The following is a 19,042-nucleotide window of genomic DNA, read 5'->3' as shown; positions in this document are numbered from 1 at the left end:
ACATTAGATGTCCCTACTAGATATCTAAATATTCTTTTAACAGCTTGCAAATGTGATTCCTTAGGACATGCTTGGTATCTAGCATACATACAAACACTGAATAATATATCTGGTCTACTAGCAGTAAGGTAAAGTAGAGAGCCTATCATACCTCTGTACAATTTGCAGTCTATACTTTTACCTTTTTCATCTTTGTCAAGCTTGCAACTTGAGCTCATGGGTGTGCTGATTTCCTTTGCATCCTTCATCTTGAATTTTTCCAGCATTTCCTTGATGTATTTGGACTGACTGATGAAGATGCCTTCCTCTGATTGTTTTATTTGTAGCCCAAGGAAGAAGTTGAGCTAACCCATCATGCTCATTTCAAATTCTCCCTGCATAAGCTTGGCAAACTCTTGACAAAGACTATCATTAGTAGCACCAAAAATTATATCATCCACATAAATTTGTACAAGCAATAAGTCATTTCCTTTTCTTTTAATAAAGAGGGTTTTGTCTACATTTCCTCTCTTAAATTTGTTCTCAATTAGAAAATTGCTTAATCTTTCATACCATGCCCTAAGAGCTTGCTTAAGTCCATACAATGCTTTATGCAATTTATACACATAATCTGGATGTAAGTGATTTTCAAAACCTGGAGGTTGTCCTACATAAACTTCCTCCATTATATAGCCTTTTAAGAATGCACTTTTTACATCCATTTGATAGAGTTTAAAATCCATGAAGCATGCATATGCTAAAAGCAGTCTAATAGCCTCTAACCTAGCAACAGGAGCAAAAGTTTCATCAAAATCTATTCCTTCCTCCTGATTATATCCTTTGGCCACTAGCCTAGCTTTGTTTCTTATTACTATCCCATCTTCATCTAGTTTATTTCTATACACCCACTTGGTGCCTATAATTGAAACATTAGGGGGTCTTTTCATTAGAGTCCAAACTTCATTTCTTTCGAATTGGTTTAATTCCTCTTGCATAGCATTCATCCAATTATCATCTTTTTCAGCTTCTTCTAGTGATTTAGGCTCTATTTGCGAAACGAAGGCAAGATAATTACTAGTGTTTCTTAAAGAGGATCTAGTTCTTATACCTTGTGAAGGATCACCAAGGATTAGATCCTTTGGATGACCATGTGTATACCTCCATTCTTTAGGAAGATCTTGATTTCTTGATGGAGGTTGATCTTCATCATCTCGCTGATTTGTATCTTCTTTGATCTCATCCTCATGTTGTTTGTCTTGAGTGGAGAGTTCCTTCATTTGGTCTTCAAGTATACCTACATCACCATCTTCTTCTTTTCTAGAAGAATCTCCATTAGTTTCATCAAAAACAACATGAATGGATTCTTCAACAACGAGAGTTCTCTTGTTGAAGACCCTGTATGCTCTACTAGATGAGGAGTAACCTAAGAAGATCCCCTCATCTGATTTAGCACTAAATTTACTGAGATTGTCCTTTCCATTGTTCAAAATAAAGCATCGACAACCGAAAACATGAAAATAACTTATATTTGGTTTCTTACCTTTTATCAACTCATACGGTGTTTTCTTTAAGATGGATCTAACTAAAGCACGATTTAAGATATAACATGAAGTATTTATTGCTTCAGCCCAAAAATACTTTGGTAGATCCGATTCGCACAACATGGTACGAGCCATATCTGCTAGTGTGCGATTCTTCCTTTCTACCACCCCATTTTGTTGGGGTGTCCTAGATGCCGAGAAATTGTGATTGATACCATTTTCGTCACAAAACTTTTCAAAGTACTGATTTTCAAACTCGGTACCATGATCACTCCTAATTGCTTTTAGTTTAAGATTGAGTTCATTCGAAACCCTATTATGAAACTTGATAAAAGCAGGAAAGGACTCATCTTTATGTGCAAGAAATGAAACCCATGTAAAACGTGAAAAATCAACAATTACAAGATCAAATTTCTTACCCCCTAGACTAGCAGTTCTAGTGGGTCCAAACAAATCCATGTGAATTAGTTCTAAGGGTTTTGTTGTTGAGACTATATTCTTAGACTTGAAGGAACTTCTTGTTTATTTCCCTAATTGACATGCAGCGCAAATTTTATTCTTCTCAAAGTCTATTTTTGGTAGTCCTTTGACTAGATCTTTTGTAATTAATTTGGAGATTAAGTCCATGCTAGCATGCCCTAACCTACGATGCCATAACCAACTAGTCTCATTGACTTTGGGATTCATGGCTACAAGACATTGGCCATCCTTCATGGTGAGATCATCAAGATCTACCATGTAAACATTTCCATGCCTATGTCCTGTGAGTATGATCTCATTATCATTTGGACTACTAATTATGCATAGTGATGATTTAAATGACACTTTAAAGCCCTTGTCACAAAATTGACTTATACTTAATAAATTATGTTTTAGTCCATTAACTAACAATACATTATCAATAAATGAGGAGGGTGATATGGAGATTTTACCCATACTAATAATTCGGCCTTTAGCATTATCTCCAAATGTGACTACTCCTCCTTTTGATTCCAAGGTGACGAAGAGACTCTTGTCACCGGTCATATGCCTTGAGCAACCACTATCAAGATACCACATTCTCTTTTTATTCCCGGCTGCAAGGCATACCTGCAAAATGATCATGTGAAGCTCTTAGGTACCCAAGTTTTCTTGGGTCCTTCGTGGTTAGTGTAGTTGGTTCCCTTAGGCACCCATACTTTAGTTATGCTTTTAGCTTTTACAAATGTATTCTTGTTAGTTTGGATTTTTCTTTGAATACAAGAGTAGGCTTTATGTCCATTCTTTCCACAAAGAAAGCATGTTGGTTTTTCAGTTTTTACGTCTTTTGCTTTTACAAAGAAATTCTTTAGATACTTTTGTTGCTCATTAGTTTTATATCCTAATCCGGCTTTATTAAAAACAGCTCTTTGATTTGAAAGAATAAGATTTAATTTTTCAGAACTTTGTGTAAATTTTTCAACAATTGGTTTGTATTTATGTACCTCATTCTTAAGATTCAAATTTTCTTTGACTAGTTCTTCCTTATCCTTTTTAAGAGATTCAACATTTTGTGCAAGTGAGGTATTATTATCGAGTAGGGATTTTACTTTTAGATTTAATTCCTTAATTAGTGTTTTTGCCTTTTCATTTTCAATGCTCAGTTTTGAATTTTTGATTTCTAGGTTAGTAGTGTTAATATTTTTAATGCTCTCCTTTTCAATTAATAAGTTTTCAATATTTTTCTTTAGTTTTTGATTGGAGGCTTTTAATTCTTTATTCTTTGCTCCTAACATACTACAATCACCCATAAGTTCTTGAAAAGCCTCATATAATTGTTCTAAAGTAAAATTTATGGTTGGGTTTTGACATACCTCGTCGTCTTCGAACGCCATGAAGCATAGATTGGCGGTCTCTTCCTTCTCTTCCTCGGAGGATGATGTGTCATTATCATCCCATGTTGCCTTCAATGCCTTCTTCTTCTTCTTTCCAAAATACTTCTTTTGTTGAGGGCATTCGGAACAAATATGTCCTGGTCTCTTGCAATCATAGCATACGATTGGGTCTCTTTCTTTTTCCTTTTCTTTTTCCCAATCATTTCTCCCTCCAAATTTCTTTCTTGGGAAGGGTTTCTTTCTTCTAATGAATTTTTTAAACTTCCTTACTATCAAACCCAAGTCCTCATCTTGACTTTCTTCTTCACTCTCACTGCTCTCTTCTTCACATACACTTGAGGTAGCCTTGAGTGCGATTGTCTTTTTCTTTGGCAACTCTTCTTCATGCTGCTTCATCGTGAGCTCATGCGTCATCAATGAGCCCAAGAGTTGTTCTAGCCCCAAAGTGTTGAGGTCTTTGGCTTCTACAATCGCCGTGACCTTTGCTTCCCATGCTTTTGCCAGTGACCTGAGAATTTTACTCACAAGTTCGGGGTTAGTGTAAGATTTGCCCAAGCTTTTTAGGCCATTAATAATTTCGGTAAAACGTGTAAACATGCATGTGATGGTTTCATTAGGTTCCATCTTAAACAATTCATATTTGTGCACTAGAATGTTCACTTTGGACTCTTTGACTTGATTTGTACCCTCGTGGGTAACTTCAAGCCTATCCCATACTTCCTTAGCGGAACTACATGTAGAGACTCTATTGAACTCATTTACATCTAAAGAACAAAATAGTGAGTTCATGGCTCTAGAATTGAGTTGAGCCATCCTATCATCATTCTCATCCCAATCCTCCTCAGGTTTGGGAACTCGAATGCCATTAACCACATGTGATGGTTCTTGTGGTCCCTTGACTATAACCCTCCACAAGGCATAGTCTTGTGCTTGAATGAAGATTCTCATTCTAGTCTTCCAATAGGTATAATTTGTCCCATTGAAGAGTGGAGGTCTATTGGTTGCTTGCCCCTCGGCAGGGACATTGTTAAAGGGTGTTGCCATCTAGATCTTTGGCTAAGACGGTTAGGTCTTTCAAGAAATACACAGAGCACCAGCTCTGATACCACTTGTTGCCCAGAGATGGTCACCCAAGAGGGGGGTGAATTGGGTGTTTTAAAAACTTTTGACTAATTAAAAATAAAACACACGAATATATGCACTAAAGTAAAGAAGGAGGAATGAGAAATGTCAATCGCAAACACAAGGTTTTATAGTGGTTCGGAGCTTCCACTGCTCCTACATCCACTCCCCAAATCACCTTTGGGAATTTCCACTATAATCCACGATTACAGTACGGTAGTTTTGCGAGTTTACTATCCAACTCGTTGTTTTACACCGGGCTCACAACAAACCCTAAAACCCCCAATTTCACTTAGGCTTGGGACGCCTTTCCCTTGTTCCAAGTCCCTTGACTGGAACAAGCACCACAACGAAAGAGTTTACAAAAGAAAGGAAAAGCTCTAAAAAGCAAATATTGCAATTATGAACAATAGAACCCGGAAGAATCCTTTTGCCGTTGGAAGCGTGGGAGATATTGATTCTTCCAATGTGGAGCGCGTAGGATTGAGTGTGAGCTTTGAATCCCAAGCGCACGAGAGTGGTTGAGCTTGAAATCACTTGGAAAGCTTGAAAACACTTGATTTCTTCACTTGAATGCACTTACTCCCTTGAACTTTTCTTTCTTACTTCTCTCTTGAATGATCTAGCTTTGGGTTGGTTGAAGAGTTGTTGAGAAGCACTTAAGAGGTCCCTTTTATAGCCCAAAAAGCAAATATAGCCGTTAGAGACAAAGAAAGAAGGATTTGAAATTCAAACCAAACCTGAAAAGCTGTCAGTCGCGTCCCAGTCACTCCGGGGACGTCTCCGCTTCAACGGGAGACGTCTCGGCTACAAGATTTTACTTTTTCCGTTGTCTGGGGTCGACTCGGCACTTTCAGGGGACGTCTCGGCTTGTTTGCACTTTTTGAATGGGGACGACTCCGCTGATCTGGGGACGACTCCGCTTCTTTATCTCCGAAGAACATGTCCTCTGGTATTTCCTGAGAGAGTCGACTCCGCTCCTTCAGGGGACGTCTCGGGTTGTCTGCACTTTATGCATGGGGACGACTCCGCTGTCTCAGGGTCGACTCCGCTTCCTTATCACCCAAAAAACCATTCTCTGGAAAACCCTGAGAGAGCCGTCTTCGCTATCTTGGGGACGACTCGGGAAGTCTCCTTTTTACTTGCGGGGACGACTCGGCTTACTGTGGGGACGTCTCGCGCATATCTCTTGAAAACTGCCTTTCTGCCGCCACTGAGAGAGTCGACTCCGCTACTGAGAGAGTCGACTCCGCTAACGCGGGGACGACTCGGCAGGTGTCGGGGACGTCTCCAAGTGTGCCGGTTCTTCCTGTTTGTGCCAGAGACGTCTCTGAAACTATCCGGAGACGTCTCGGCTGTCCCTGATCTGTTTTCTTTAACTCAAAATATTCTTCAATAAATTCATAAAAATTATGGAAACTTGCCTAGACATTTCTTAACAATATTCTTAATAAGACACATGAATTCCTCAATTAAATTGTTAAGATATAATGGAATTTTACTCTAGTGTTTTGTATTCATCAAAATCTATTAGGGGGTCAACATGAACACAGTTAAGTAGGTGTCGGGGAACACAGTTAACTTGTTGGGAAACACAGTTAAGTTGTTTGGGAACACAGTTAAGTAGGTGTCTGGGAACACAGTTAATCTATCGGAGAACACAGTTAAGTTGTCTGGAAACACAGTTAACTTGTCTGGGAACACAGTTAACTTGTCTGGGAACACAGTTATGGAGTTTCTGGGAACGCAGTTAACTTATCTGGGAACACAGTTACCTTGTCTGGGAACACAGTTATGGAGTTTCTGGGAACACAGTTAACTTGTCTGGGAACACAGTTATGGAGTTTCTGGGAACACAGTTATGGAGTTTCTGGAAACACAATTATCTTATCTGGGAACACAGTTATAGAGTTTCTGGGAACACAGTTAATTTGTCTGGGAACATAGTTATGAAGTTTTTGGAAACACAGTTAACTTGTCTGGGAACACAATTAACTTGTCTGGAAACACAATTATGGAGTTTCTGCGAACACAGTTAACTTGTCTGGGAACACAGTTACCTTGTCTGGGAACACAGTTATGGAGTTTCTGGGAACACAGTTATGGAGTTTCTGGGAACACAGTTAACTTGTCTGGGAACACAATTAACTTATATGGAAACACAGTTATGGAGTTTCTGGGAACACAGTTAAATTGTCTGGGAACACAGTTAACTTGTCCGGGAACACAGTTAACTTGCTGTCTGGTAACACAGTTAACTTGTCCGGGAACACACTTAACTTGTCTGGGAACACAGTTAAGAGGCTGTCTCGAAATCAGAGAAACCAAAGGATCGACCCCAGTAAGTCGAGTCGACCTCGGCACCGATTGAGTTGACCCCAATGATATGTGGAGTCGACCCTATAACTCTCAGAGTATTCCAGAGAGCACCTGCATACCCATCAAGGGGAGTCGACCTCCCATCAAGAGGGAGTCGACTCCATTTCCTAGGAGTCGACTCGGGGAGTTATTCGAGTCGACCTGTAACTCGAATAACGAAATAAAACCCCGAGTCAATCGACTCCCTCTTCCCTTCTATTTTCGTGGAGTCGACCTAATTTCTTCCTTTCCCGTGCTCCTTGCATCTTTTCGTTCCGATTCCTTGCTTCCCTCCTCTCTATCTATCATCCATTCGTCGCCATGCCGAGGAAGCAAGTCATGCGATCTTCAAAGAAGAGAAGTAATGTTCTCGAAGCTACCGAGCTAAGGTTCAAGGCAAGAAACGATGTTCCTCCTCGTCCGCATGCTCCACCTTCTCCTCCTAGGCAAGTACCCTTGGTAACTCGTCCTGTTTCTCTCGGTAGGAAAATAGATTTCGATTTCTTAGAAGCCGAGGGTTTTACCATAGGTCTGAAGCTCAAAGCCATGGGTTGGAAAGTCCTATGTTCCCTTAACATTCCGACGTACCCGAACCTTGTTCGCCAATTCTATGCCAATCTCAAAACCGGAATTGCTAGCTTTGAAAGTGTGGTAAATGGAACTCCAATCTGCTAAACCCGGAAACCCTAGGGAGTGTTGTGAACATGCCAACCTCTGGTTCAACCAAAGATTTTTTAGAAAATAGAGTGTTGGGCCTTCAATATCTTCTAGGTACAGAAAATGTACGTCCACTTGAGGAAATTTCAGCCAACCGACTTAGTGTGGAAAATCGACTATTACATCATATTGTTAGCCGAATCCTCTTTCCGAAAACAGGTAGGTTTGATTTTGTGTCCGAAAGAGATATTCTTGTTATGTTCCACATTCTGAACGGTAGCCCCCTTAGTTTACCTCACCTGATGATTAGACACATGCTAGAGTCTGCCTCTAGAGCTAAGACATCCTTGCCATATGGAATGCTCTTAACCTTAGTCTTCGAGGAGTTCGGTGTAAATACTGAAGGGGAGCCATCTACAACTCTTTCACGTTGGGATACTTACAATGACCGGTCCCTACATCGAATGGGTTTTCGTAAGAAAGATGGTCAATGGATAAGAAAAGATGAAGGGAAGACCAGTGTGTGCCATAGAGAAGAGCAGCGACCTGTCGAAAATGAAGAATCATTTCATCCTCCCACTGAAGAACCAATTGCCCAACCTCAGCAACCCACTGAAGTTAGACTTAGTGCTGAGCAGTTCAGAGCACTAAGGGAAGATATCGTGCAAGAGTTAAGAAATTCTAGAGATGTTGCTTGTACAGACTTGGTACCTTCCAACGCAACCGTCTCTCAATTGGTCGCTGATATGAGGGCAGAAATGGTCAGTCTTCGATGTCTTGTTCAAGGACAGTACCAGAGATTTGTGGACATAGAAGAGGAGACAAAAAAGCTTCAACAATCTGTCAGAAAGGACATGGAGAAACTGAATGAAAATGTAGAGGATGTATGCAACAAACTTCTACAAGGACTTCATAAGAACAATCAGACTTTAGCTCAGCTGAACAAGTCCTATCTCCAGTCCAATTCTGAAGTTGCAGCCATTCTGCAGAAAGTTACAGAGGTACTAAGTCTTCTATTGGGGAGACAGGCAGGAGCTTCTTCGAGTTTCACTGCCCCTTGATTTCTTCTTTTCCTAGAAACTTAGGTTAGTTTGTCTGCAAGAGTTTAATAGGTCTCGAGGAGACTCATTGTAATATCTTTTTGTAATATGTACAAGTGCAATGAAATGTTCTATTTTTGACCAACATGGCTTATATAATGATATTTTTATTCTATGGTAATTGTGTATTCGTAACATCGAGAAGATTGCTAAAAAAGGGGAAAGAAATAAAAGTTAACTTGATTAAAATTTAAAACAGAACTTGTGTAAGTTAAGTAGTCTGGGAACATAGTTAAGTAGTCTAGGAACACAGTTAAGGAGTCTGGAAACACAGTTAAGTAGTCTGGGAACACAGTTAAGGAGTCTGGGAGCACAGTTAAGTTGTCTGGAACCCAGTTAATAGCTGTCTGGGAACACAGTTTAGTTGTCTGGGAACACATTTAACTTGTCTGGGAACACCGTTAATTAGGGTGCTCATTATGGAGTCGACCCCAGTCAATGGCGAGTCGACCTCTGGACATAAGGGAGTCGACCCTTAAGAGCGGCTGGTGTGCCAGAGTCGACTCCAGTCTAAGGGAGTCGACCCCAGTGAATGGCGAGTTGACCCCTTAAGTGGCACAGGGCAAAGATAGAGAGCAGCCGAAAACAGCCAGAGCCCAAGTGTTGACCTCAGGCAGACTGGAGTCGACCCTGGACATAAGGGAGTCGACCCTTGAGAGTGGCTGGTGTGCCAGAGTCGACTCCAGTCTAAGGGAGTCGACCCCAGTGAATGGCGAGTCGACCCCTTAAGTGGCACAGAGCAAAGATAGAGAGCAGCCGAAAACAGCCAGAGCCTAAGTGTCGACCTCAGGCAGACTGGAGTCGACCTCTGGACATAAGGGAGTCGACCCTTGAGAGTGGCTGGTGTGCCAGAGTCGACTCCATTCTAAGGGAGTCGACCCCAGTGAATGGCGAGTCGACCCCTTAAGTGGCACAGAGCAAAGATAGAGAGCAGCCGAAAACAGCCAAAGCCTAAATGTCGACCTCATGCAGACTGGAGTCGCCCTCTGGACATAAGGGAGTCGACCCTTAAGAGTGGCTGGTGTGCCAGAGTCGACTCCAGTCTATATATTGAGTCGACTCGTGGAGAACAAGTGTCGACCCCTGAATTTAGGAGTTGACCCCAGGAATGTAATGCTGAAGATAGTTTCTCAAACTCCGACACGCTTTATGAAACCAAAAATGTTGATGCATATCATTGTTAGTTTAGTACGGGTTGATAATGTTACGATGAACTCGCACTGTACAAATCGATTTTCAACCATTCTGAGATTGCATTTGATTTACGAGAAATTTTCAATATGAATTACGTGACAATCTGAAAATACGTTTAAGTGGCTCAGTTTAATAAGTCACCGTGGACTTTTCATTTAAGCGATGAGCATGACAGGAAGTTGAAAAAATTGCCAATCAATATAGACAAAAAAGGGGAATAATGATATTATCTGTGAAAATGTTATATTACACAGAACATGAAAATTATAGTTGGACAAACATCCTTTAGAACACATTTACAATAAAGTTTTACAACTCATTTGCATTCATGTGATACAACAAGTAGTCTACGATTTCTCTGTACAAGTCTTCGCATGGTACATTGACCTAAACCTATCAAAGGCAACGCTCCCGGAATGTAATAGAATACTCCCTACAACCCAGCTCCTGTATAAAGATGGATCCTTCAATTCTTCCTACAATGGTCTCGTGCTGCCTCGGGTAAGTCCCTCTGTAAACATAAGCATATATGCCCCGCAGTCAACACTATCATTTCGTTGTTGTGCACATTGTCGAATTTCACAATATGCTAATTCAGGGATACGAAATCCGACATAGTCGTTTAGCCACGATCTCAAAAAAGATGCCTGCAATAATGTGAAGAATGCAAAATTTTAAGAACATACCTATGATAAAGAAGGAAATCAGTAATATCAAATTTCACAAGTGATACCAACATATCTAACAGTGTCCACCCCAACGTTGAAACTCCACAAGGAGTTGTAGCATTCGAAACGCTGGTCCTTCAAGTCCAGAGAAAGTAGATACCAATGTCATCCTGTATTCATCGGAATGAAGAGATATCTACACTTTTGAAGATCGGCATATCCGAATTCTCGAAGCCATGTTTGAATACTGGGCACCAATGACTATGATTCTTTTGGTAACATTAATGGTAATTGAGAGGTAATCCAATGGTAGATGCTGGAGCACGGCAACCTGCATACAATTTATTTGTTACAGCCCCGTTGGCACGCTGAATTTCAATTGGAAAAATGTAAGGACGAGACATCATGAGCAGTAAGTCAAAACCTGGATCTCGCAGTGCAAATATAAACACGGATTGTCAATAATCTCAGTATACGCACAAGGCAGAAGTCCAAAATGCGAAAGTACATATTGATTACCTGTACGCAATAAAAGTATGCAGTCAATACCAAATTATATTTCTCCAGTAGTAGTTCATTGTAGGAGCATACATCACTCCGTAGTGGCTTGTCATGCAGGAGCTGCACTAAGGCATCAGGGCTGCATGCAGGTTTGGTACGATCTTCGTCCTTCCATATTATATCCCTACATAATTCAAATGTTTAAGCAACTTTCAATGCGATAATTGTGAAAAATGGTAAGTTACCAAACTCATGTTCTTCAAGGAAGAATTTAATAGCCTCTTCATAGTAAATAGGGAGTATACCTGTCCCCTTCCCATGAAAGCTACGTTTCAGTGCCACTCTCTCAAGATCATTAACTTTAGTGGACGACACTATATGCTAAGTTGAATAAATGGTGAAGACAGATATTTTGGTTAGGAAACTTAACTGTATAGACTTAGCAAATTCAATATGGATAAATAAACACATATGGACGAGACAACATTTCTATACCGTTCCCGAGGGGGAGGTTTCCTCCCATGTTGGAGCAAATTTTTGGAGTTCCATTAATGAACTTGTCGGTGGGTCGAATATGTTGGTTGACCGAGCGGGCGAATCCTCGGTATCAATAGTAATTCCCGTACAAACCTCACCTATTTGGGCAACTTTGACCCTTTTTTTAGCCCTTTTATAAGTCTTTGGCTGGTGTGATATGGCCTTCGCTTTCTCCGATGGTTTGCGCTCGCGTGCTCCCAGCTTCACGCGCTTGCATAGGGAGGACACATATGAGCTCGGAGCTCCAGCTTTCTTCTTAGCTTCAGCATCAGTGGACCAAATAACCTGATAAGAAAATGCATTTTGAAGATAATTTATACTACCATTCTAAAAACTGCGAACACTACGTACCAAAAAATTACATACCTCCACCGAATCAGCACTATGCTGCATATGATCTTTCTGAAGAGCATCGTCGTGAATAGGTGGATCAACTGTAGTATGCTTCTTCACGTAACCAAGGAAGATCATATTTAAATCAAGCAAGTCGATTCATACTAGAACTGATAGTTAACTTGTTAGACCTTATACAGAGGAAGCATGCTTACCTCAGCGGGAACTGTAGCATGCTCCCCAGGTTTGTCATCAACCAGAAGGCCCATATCTCGTAGGACCTTCTCTATTGTCGACACCCTCTTATCGAGCTGTTCTATGCGGGTATTCTCGACATCCCCAATAGGATGAGGGTCTGGTAAACTAAAGCCATGTTGTAGCAAACACGTCTCAAGCACTGTGATACATGTGTGAATTCCCCGCAGTGGATGTCAATCACTTTGGCTGGATGACGGAATCTAAAACAACACCATAATGAATGTGGTGTATGAATTGAACAAACTGTAGGCATATATCCATGTGTGCAGACTTGAACTATGTGCCGGCAAGTGAAAAGTGCATGCCAAATCAAAAGTGCTTTTAACTGTGTTTGGAAATGCTATGTCACAGTAAGCTGCTAATACTTGAGTTCCGACATGCACGGATTGCTGCTGTTCTGTCTCCGTACGCCTCTCATCAGGCCGTAGTAATTGTGGCCTTCCTGGCGAGAGAAGGTGCAACTCCTCTCTTGGTTCTAGCTTCTTAATAACCTAAAGCATGCGAACAGTTAAATTTACGTACAAGTTAAAATATTTCCAATGTAAGAATTCAACATTCAAACCTCAAATCGTTTTAAATTTTTTATAACATCCGCAATCACGTCCACCCTGCGGGGGAATGGGGTGTTGTTCCAGCGTACGAGACGTGGATACATGAACGGTGGCCGGTGCCTTCCAACAATGCTGTTAGCATGCTCAACAGCCCATACCTGCCAAAAATGCATTGTAAACATCAAATTACATCTAAATATATATATCGTAACAATGAAATTTTAAAAAAAACATCTTATGATGCTTACCACCAGGGCGACCGTGCAGCCATCCATGTATCTACCAACCCCTTGGCCTGTGACGTTTCTAGTCTTCACACTATCGGCTAGACTAGGTATTGGCTGCCGAAGAAAAGAGAAAACGGCAAGAGCCCAACTATACGAACCTAAGCGGTCTAAATCATCGACATATGAACATAATGTCTTAGGGACATAGTAGCGTACGGTTGGGAAGAGGATAGTCCCAAAAAGAGAAAGAACCCATAATTTTGTAAAATCCTCCACATCTTGTCGACTGCTCTTACCGACAAGGACTTGTAATCTACTTTTAATTGCATCTCTACTGGCTTTTTGGTGGTCACTATCAAAAAACCGGGTGATGAGGTCACACGTAACCCTCCCTTTCCTATGCAGTTGCACCTCATCATCCGTCGCACTCAAACCAAGGATTAGTGCGAAATCAGTCTTTACAAAAGGCACTATAACCCTACCAAACCAAAAACCCTCCTCAACATTATCCCAAAGGGAGAGCAATGTGTCCAAGATAGGCCTACTCTGTTTTATATACGGTAGATCTAGCATGTGCCCAAATGGAGTGTCACGTATTCTATCCTTCTGTTCATCAGACATGCACGGGATTAGGGTGACCATAAAATTTACAAAGTGGGTGAAATAACACCTTCCATTAACCATATTACTCGGGCCAACAGAGGATTTTTTGCCGGTACTCTGCTTTGGGGCCATCTTAGATTTCTGCATCACAAATATAGTTACAAATTATATTTTTAAACGCAGTCAACGGAAAATAAATCATCCTAAAAACTAAAACAAATAACACAATTAGCACGGAATAGAAAAATTTTTTCACAACAAATATCTCAAATGTGCTACCACAACCTCTCTGTCCATTAATTCGGCAAAACCACTAGACCATTCCAGCAACTATCTGGAATGCCGTACAATACTGTATATCACGTTCGTGTTCAATACATTATTCGAGAAAGTATGCGGTGACAAACTTGTTGAAGGAATGCAGAGACGCCTCAGGAAAGGTTGGAGAGACCAATGTCCACCTAAGCTTCCGCTACAAACGAACAGGGCGAAGTCGGTTCGAAGGTCGACTCCGAGGCCGGACAGAAAATATCTCCTTGCTCCTCAGAATCGGGTCGGAAGGGTTCTACTTTTCCAAAAGGGGAACGGCTTAACAGGGAAAAAGAGGAAGATCGAGTACCGTTGGGAAGTGGTTTGCAGTTCTAGGGTTTGAAACCGGGGCGTAAAAATTAAGTGGAATCGGGCGAGATTTTTATGGAATTTTTTCTGTCGGAAGAGAGGATTAGGATACGAAGATTGGGGACGAAACGAGGGCTGGAATCGGTAAGTTTGAATAGGGCTCGTTCAAATGAACACAGAGCATACGAGGAACGACGGAAGAGGAAAAAAGTCAGGGGTATTTTGGTCTCCTTATGGCATTTCATATGTCAATGGACCGCTTATTAAAAGAACAGTCAACAAGGACTATTCGTTATAAACGGGTCTAACTTCGGACCGCTAAGCAACTTCCCCTATTTTGGGTTGATCCATCACATAGAAGCTCACCCCTCCATCTCTCTATCTCTTTCTCCTCCCATGTGTGTCATTTGATTAGTTTCCTTTGGTATCTGGAAGTTGTCATGAGATTAGTTTCCTTTCTGGTTATTGGCCCACTTGTTTTTGGGGGGTTTTTGGCGTACATATCCTCCTAAATATTAAAATTTACATGAATACCCTTCCAAAATTGATATTTGCATTATACCCTTATAAAAAATATTTGTTTTGCGTGTATATCCTTCATTTTTTTTTCTTGCATATATATCCATGCCATCTAACGCCATTAAGAAATTAGCGGTTTAAAATTAAAAATGACTGAAATACTCTTAATGGGTAGATATACAAAAAGAAACATTTGATAAGAGTATATATGCAAATGACACTTTGTGAGGGTATTCATGCAATTTTATATATTTAGGAGGGTTTACATGTAAAAAAAAAGAGTCTAATTTTACTTTTTTTCTATTTCAACATGTTTTAACATTGGGATTTGTCTGGTGTTTGTTCCTCAATATTTTCTGTAAAAATATTTCTTAAGAAAAAGATTGATCGACAGTTAGATAACAAAAAGAGTTATGAAAGTTCTTTTACTAATTATGGGATTATTCAACTTTATTCTTTTTCATTTATAACAACCACCATATCTTATTTCATCAAAACATAGCTTATAATATTTATTGTTATAGATGCATATATGAGAGTATGTATTAGAATATAAAAAATGATTAGAATCTCTTAAAGGCACACAATAGATTGCAATGATCAAGCTTCCTTGCTACTGCTATGCTCATGGATGGAAGAACAACATCAATCATCCGCAAACAAAATCATTAAAGTTCTTCAAATCCTTCAGACTTATTAACAACCTCCGCGGCCATGTGGTAGAAGGCCACCCCTTGTATACCTTAAGCTACTTTTCTTTGGAGCTTCAATTTTCTAGACAAAAAATCTAATGTATGAGGTCCATCTTGTCGCCGTAATTTTAAATCAGCCACCAGCCTGCCCATGAAAAATTTTTCAACTCTAAAAGATAAATATTGCAAATCTCATACACTTAAATATAAATGTTGCAAATCTCTCACAACACTTTTTTTTAAATAATTCATAAAACTAAAAGCAGGATCTGACCATCTTCATGTAAAAAAGAATACAATGAAGGGTTGTCTATGGTTGAGAAGGGACTTGAGGGAATGGTTTTGATTCCAGACGAAGAAGTGAAAAAGAAGGTCGAGGGAGATCAGAAAATTTCTCAAAGGAGATGGAGATATTAGTTTTCAGTGAGACCTGGTAACATGTTACCCACTTCAAGAATAAAAAGATGCTTTCATAATTTTAATTAATTTAAATAAATATGATTTTGGCTAATTATGTTAGCTAAATCGCTATGTCAAAGGTATTCATAGAAAAATAGTGTTTTGTGAGGGCATGCACGTAAATATCAATTTGGAGGATATTCATGCAAATACCAATATGTAGAAGGGTATTTATGCAAAAATCTAAGGATTTTTTTTTTTGCGTATATACCCTTCTATATATAAAATTGCATGAATATCCTCAAAAAATGCTGTTTGCATATATACCCTTATAAACGTTTCTTTTTGCATGTTTACCTATTAATAGTATTTTTATCATTTCAATTTTAAACTGCTAACTTAACGGCGTTAGATGGCATAGGTTCATACGCAAAAAAAAGAAAAAAGAAAAAGAAGTGTATACATACAAAACAAGTGTTTGATGAGGGTATATATGCAAATATCAATTTTTGAAGGTATTCATGCAAATTTCAATATTTAGGAGGGTATGTATGCAAAAAACTCTTTTTCTTTTGATAAATCAAGCCTTAGAGTAGTTTTTTTAGGAAATTACATTACCAATGCTTAATTTTACCTAATTTGGGTGGCTACTGGAGGAATCAATTCACACCCTTTCCCAGCCTTATATAGTTAATCTTGTTTGTCATATCTCTTCTGTCAGGACCTTGACTGTTCATGTTATATGAGGCAATGAATTTATTGGTTATCTTATATTGAGTTTTTTTTTTATATCAGCTTCTTATATCAGGCTCGCTAGAAGGCATGGATGTCGATGATCTGCGCTCGAATGCTCATTATAGCGGTGGCTATCATCCAGTAAGTTCTAATTGACTGAACGTAAAATAGAAATAGATGGTGATCTGTATTTTGGACTTGTGGACTTGATCATAAGAGCATGTCACTCTGGAAGCTTGCTGCCATTGTGCTTTATTTGTAAATATGTTGTTTTTTGCTTATGATCACAATATATTGTAAATATATTGTGCTTATGTTGATACCAGTTCAAAGTGATGTACCCGTTCTGACTTTTCAGGTCAATGACCTTCAACCTAGGACTGGCAAATACTTCAAATTGCATGCCATGTTCATATCTGCTAGCTTACTGGATTTGATACCTGTTGTATATGGTTAGCACTTAGGACGTGTATGGGGCACTTATTTTTAAGTATTGCGTTATTTAAAATTATGCCAAAGATGAGGTGAAGCGGGACTCACCTCCCTCCCCTCCGTCCGGCGCTTGGATGAGTATTGATCTTTTAACATTGGATGGTTCCTGTTTGGCATTGTTGTTTTTTTTTGCTTTTGTTTCAATAAAAATTGGTAGAATACCGTGGGGAGATTGATGTTGATGATAGCATTTGCACACAACTTTTTCCATCCTTGCTTTTATTTTCTTTTTTCTTTTTCCTGAAAGCAACAAATCTTGTTGTCGAAAGCTATAAAGGTTTTGCAACCAATCTGAAAAAAGGGAAGTGTTTCATCAAGCTTTTTGTTCAATCTAGTTCAGTTTCTTCTTAGATTTTTGAAAATGAAAACAGAAAAAAAAAGCAATACCAAATGGGTCCTTAGTTTTAGTGTTTCTTATGTTCATATCATTGTATGTTATTGTGATAACCCATTATACTTTATGGATGCTCTTTGGCAGAAATATATAAAAAATGATATGTATGTATCTATTTATGGTTGTACCCCAGCCCTTTTTGCTTTTTTTTTTTGTGACTTGATCGGTTGGCTTATCCATATTGTGTCATAATCATATCATGTATTTGAATGTGTGCTTCATAGTCTGCATCCCAGTGTTCATTATTGTTGTGATTATTATCCAGCAGTGTGCTATTTTTTTTTTTAATTTTTCGTTGCATAGATCTTATCCCTTGGATGCATGCGAAGTTGTTATTACTTTCTTTTCCTATAAGAGAGGTGTTTGATTCAGTGTCACATGGACACAGATGTGAGAAGCAATACATTTAGTTTTTCTAGAATGTTAATAGTAGAAAGTTATTATTTGGTTATTCCAGAATAATCAGAATAAAAAGAGTTAATTGAAAGATTTTAACGCATTTGGTAAAATTTTGGTACAATGCTCAAAAAATTTTTGGTACAATGTTCAAACCACAATATGTTATCAATATAAATATTCATAGAGGTACATCATTGACAAAGAGCATACAAAATGGGGGTATTTCAGATCATGTGAAATGAGAGCGATAAAGCTCTGGTAGCAAGCATCAGATCGAGTGGCAACAGAGTTGCTTTGGCTCAAGGGTTTTGAATTGGATCGTTACACTTTTTGATGTGAAGGGAAGGTTTCCACGGATTGAAAAATATGAACTTTGCACCATTTAGATTGCATACAACCAATTCATGTTTCATCATCCAAGAACAAAACCAATGCTGGGTTTCAGCAAATTAGCCAATCACCACCAAAGCTACGTACTTCCGAACCACAATCATTACAAGTTGCAACTAATAATGTTATAAACAACTATTACTTGCTCGTTTTCTTGGCATAGCTTGTACAAAACCACCATGCATGCTTCCACCTACAGAAATGTTGTTATTGAACACATTAATTTGTTCAGGACCTCATTGTCAGTGAGGTGACCATTCAATCCAATTTGACACAAAACTTCTTAATGTCATTAAACATATGATGCTTCCCAACCATCAAGTAGAGTGCCCTTCTAGGCAATCTTGGGTGCCTGTAGGGGTGTCAAACGAACTGAGAAGCTCGAGCTTTGTTCGGAAAGAGCATGAATCAGGCTTGATTTGGAGCTAAACAAACAAAGCTTGGACCAGCAAAGGCTCAAATTGATTTCAAGCCAAGCCAAAAATGATCCTAGCTCAATTAGGCTCAGCTCGATAAAGCTTGAATATATTTAAATTATATTTAAGTACTTTTATGTCTAATAGATCATTGAATGAAGGTTGTATTTGGTGCATATTTTTTATTATTTGGGTTAATTAAATGTTAATTTATGCTTGAACCAAATCTTAAGCTTCAATTCAAGCTTGAAACAAGCTTCATTTAGTCTCAAGTTGATTTCAGTTCGATTTAGGATTATAATGCTGATAAATGGACCTGTTTTTGACTTGGTTCGAAAATTGAGCGCGAAATAATGGCAAACAAATCAAGCTTGATCTTGGAGTTCAAGATTGAAATTAATTTCAAACCAATCTTCAGCGAGCTCTTTATCAGACCCAAGCTTGAAGCTTGGCTCAGTTACTGTCCCAGATGCCCATAAGTGTAATAATCATCCTGGTCAAACATC

General features: G+C 39.2%; 1 pseudogene; it reads left to right on the top strand.

The window, feature by feature from the left end:
• Positions 1-19,042, top strand: part of LOC103697813 — a 98,666-nt pseudogene that overhangs the window by 65,800 nt on the left and 13,824 nt on the right.

This window comes from Phoenix dactylifera, unplaced genomic scaffold, assembly GCF_009389715.1.
Source record: "Phoenix dactylifera cultivar Barhee BC4 unplaced genomic scaffold, palm_55x_up_171113_PBpolish2nd_filt_p 000842F, whole genome shotgun sequence".
Taxonomy (NCBI): Eukaryota; Viridiplantae; Streptophyta; class Magnoliopsida; order Arecales; family Arecaceae; genus Phoenix; species Phoenix dactylifera.
This window is presented reverse-complemented; position numbering and strand designations above follow the sequence as displayed.